General features: G+C 38.4%; 1 long non-coding RNA gene across 1 annotated transcript; it reads left to right on the forward strand.

Moving 5' to 3' along the window:
• Nucleotides 1-127: 127 nt before the first annotated feature.
• Nucleotides 128-888, forward strand: LOC106084804 (uncharacterized). The gene is made up of 2 exons (XR_001220868.2): nucleotides 128-211; nucleotides 317-888. It is a non-coding gene; the product is annotated as an uncharacterized LOC106084804 (long non-coding RNA).
• Nucleotides 889-3991: the final 3103 nt, after the last annotated feature.

Below are 3991 nucleotides of genomic sequence, written 5' to 3' on the forward strand. Positions count from 1 at the left end.
AGCATTTTATAAATAGGTGTGGTTTAGTATCATTAAAATAAACACCTATAATGTTTAAGCGTAATATATTGAATTTTTTTGTGTGTGTTTTTGTTTTCTTCATAATTTATTTATGACCATATATCAACCAATATCTAGCTAAACAAATGTGAGACATAAATATCAATTCTTAGAGCAAGATATTTATCTTAAAATAAGTTGGCAAATCAAGGTCGATCAACCATTTCTTCTTACTTGTGACATTTAACTAAGAAATATGTTAAACAAATAAATTTGAATCGAATTTCAAATCATTTTGTTAAATTTATCTTTGCAGCATATGAAAAATTTTCTTCGGTCGTTGACGCTCCAAAAAATACATGAATCAAATATGAAATATTAAGGTATCCCCCATCATGAGCCTGGCGAGACGAACATTTCCATCTCTCGACATTTAGAGGGTCATTAACACTTAAATGTGGATGACAATGAAGAAAGAAGAAACCAACAGCACGACAATATCGTCGTCGAGAAAGAGTATGAGTATCAATAAAAAACCCAAAAATATAGATACAGCTCCGTAATGACTTCCATAAATTTCCCATATTCATTAAGTTATCACACGACATTGCAGCGAAACTAAGGCGAGAAATCGATGAAAATGAAAACGCAATGCAAGAAAATTGTTTTCACAATAAAACGCTTCGAAAATCCAAAAGAAGAACTAAGACGGGGAAAAAAGACCAACTGAGCTTTAATCTCTTTTTGTTTTTGTTCGCCTCCATTTGACTTTTATGTGACCACTACTTGGAAGGAGTCAATATGAAAGTGTATTAAGTTTATTGGAAGACTTTGTTACATTTTGTGAGTCAATTGACAGACTATTATACTCCAATGGGAAAACTTGTATATTTTTGAGCAATAGGAAAGAAGGCTATAAGGGCACATACATACCGAGATTTGACGAGACTAATACGGTGGATAAGTAAGTACGTCAGCTGCATGGATATAACTCATATAGCACCTGATCCATACGACACCGATATTCTCTGTAAAATGGATTGGTTTAAGCCTAGTACAAAGTTCGACTTTTCGCCCGAACATTTGCTAAAACTCATCATAAAAAAAAGTAAAAAGGCGTTAAGTTCGGCCGGGCTGAACTTTGGATACCCATCACCTCGGGTATATATGTAAACCACCTATCATCAAAATCCAGGGAAAATTGCATACCTTATGTTCCATAGCAGTTATATCGAAATATGTTCCGATTTGCACCAAATACTAATAAGTACGAGTCATTGTTCAATTGTGTATAACAAAATATTGGTATTTTTAGTAGCTATATCTAGAAATAAATCGATCTTAACCATCTACGACACGGATGTCGAGAAGCCTAACATAAGTCACTGTCAAGTCACATAAGTTAGATTTCAATGAAATCGGATTATAAATGCGACTTTTTGGACTTTAAATCGAGTTATGGGTCTATATGGCAGCCATATCCTTATCTGGATCAATTTGAGCCAAGTTGCAGAAAAATGTCGAAGAGCCTAACACAACTCACTGTCCCAAACTTCGGCGAAATCGGACAATAAATGCGCCTTAAATCGAGAGATCGGTCTATATGGCAGCTATATCCAAATCTGGACTGATCTGTGCCATGTTGCAGAAGTAAGTCGAGGGACCTAACTTAACTCACCGTCCCAAATTTTGGAAACCTCGAACAATAAATGCGCCTCTTATAGGCCCAAAACTTTAAATCGAGAGATCGGTCTATATGACAGCTATATGCAAATCTTGATCGATCTAGGCAAAGTTGCGGAAATATGTCGAGGGGCTTAATTTAACTCACCGTCCCAAATTTCGGCGACATTGGCAAATAAGTGCGCCTCTTATAGGCCCAAAACCATAAATCGAGGCGGACCTTCCCCCTTACCCCAAAAACGCCACCCATATCCGAAAGTGGTCTGATGGGCACAGTAAGGGTATCAAATGAAAGGTATTGGTGACCAGAAAACGAATATGGTATTAAAATTCGGGTCAAAGTACCCTGCGAACCCCCCCAACCCCAAAACTCCTCTAAACAGATATATATGTCACTATAGGACACAAATGAAAAGTATTAGGCAGTAGATTACAAATATGGCATAAAGCATTAGGTCCAAGCAATGGGAGGTCGCCCACCCCCAAATACACCCAAATGGGCATATTAGCCGACCATGGCTATATGTTGGAAGTGCAGCACAAATTTTATATCCATATTTGAGTCGAAATGTCTGAGGTGCCATCCCTCCCCTAATGAGAACATTACCCTAAGGAAACATTACAAATTTCAGCAAAACAGGATAATAAATGTGGCTTTTATGGGCCTAAGACCGTAAATCGGTGGATCGGTCTATATCGCAGCTATATCCAAATCTGGACCGATCTAGGTCAAATTGATCAAGGATGTCGAAGGGCCTAACATAGCTCACTGTACCAAATTTCAGCAAAGTCGGATAATAAATGTGGCTTTTATTGGCCTAAGACCCTAAATCGGCAGATCGGTCTATATGACAGCTATATGAAAATCTGGACCGATTGGCCAAATTGATGATGGATGTCGAAGGGCCTAAGACAACTCACTGTACCAAATTTCAGCTAAATCGGATAATAAATGTGGTTTTTATTGGCATAAGACCCAAAATCCGATATAGTCCATCTTCAAACTTAACCTGCTAATGGACAAAAAAAGAATCTGTGCAACGTTTCAGCTCAATATCTCTATTTTTAAAGGCTACAACGTGATTTCAACAGAGAGATGGACAGACGGACGGACATGGCTAGATGGTCTTAGATTTTTACGCAGATCCGAAATATATATACTTTATAGGGTGGGAAATGGATATTTCGATGTGTTGCAAACGGAATGACAACATGAATATACCCCCACCCTTCGGTGGTGGGTATAAAAAGTTAACTTTGACCACCAGCGATGCGTTAACAATAAAGTAATAATTTCAAATGGGGGTGTAACCATATCCACCACTTCCTGGATAAATTTACAATTTAATTTGTGTGGTTGAGACTTCAGCAAGAAGTGTTATCAAAATTCGGTACGGCCGAACCTGATTTCATTATTATTGAAGTTTTTTCCAGTTTTGATTCATTCATTAGAATGTAACTCCAACTCCCCTCCAATTTTGAACGATGCCCAATTAAGTGAAAAATAGACGCTTGAATTTGGTGGCCGATATCGCTTGTTGTAGTTGTTGTTGTTTGTTGTTGTTGCCTGCGTTTTTGGGGGTTCTTCAACAAAATCTTCAACGAAATTTATTGATATTACCATTAAAGCATTACAAGCATAACAATAAATTCAAAAGTCTCACATTCAACGACGAAAGGGGGGAATGAACGGACAAAAGTTGGGACGGGTCTCTTCATTAGATGCAGTCCATAAAAGTTTTTCCAGCATATGAGTGTGTGTTTGTGTGTGTACATGCATGCGTGCGTGTGGTTTCATGCTTTTCCAATGGCCAAAAACTGTTGCATCTCGACCATTGTGCATTATTCGGTGCATGCTAAGCCTTTCGGTGTGTGTGTGTGTGTGTGTGTGTGTGCGTGCGCTAGTGTGGCCTGGCCGTTATCTTAGTGCACCGTCGATGCTCGATATTCTACTCAAAAGATTTGATTGCATCGCATCACATCGTAAGGGGATTGAATTGGATTGGATCACATTGTTAATTAAGACGACATAGCGACATTAAAGCATGACGATAACACGCAGCCAAAAGTCAGTTGCTATAGACCGCACCAACGGCACTATCATTCAAAAACTAAGGCATTCTCTTATCCCCTCTCTTATATTGGGGCGTTTTCTTTCTTGTACATAACAGAAATTAAGAAAACAAAAAACGCCAAGGAAAGTGTTGAGGTTGCGTTTTTCTTTTAAGCCACACAAGCTGCCCGTATTATGGGACATTCTAACACTAACTCACATCACTGCCACAGCTAACACAGCTACAACAACAAC

This window comes from Stomoxys calcitrans, chromosome 4 (genome assembly GCF_963082655.1).
Source record: "Stomoxys calcitrans chromosome 4, idStoCalc2.1, whole genome shotgun sequence".
NCBI lineage: Eukaryota > Metazoa > Arthropoda > Insecta > Diptera > Muscidae > Stomoxys > Stomoxys calcitrans.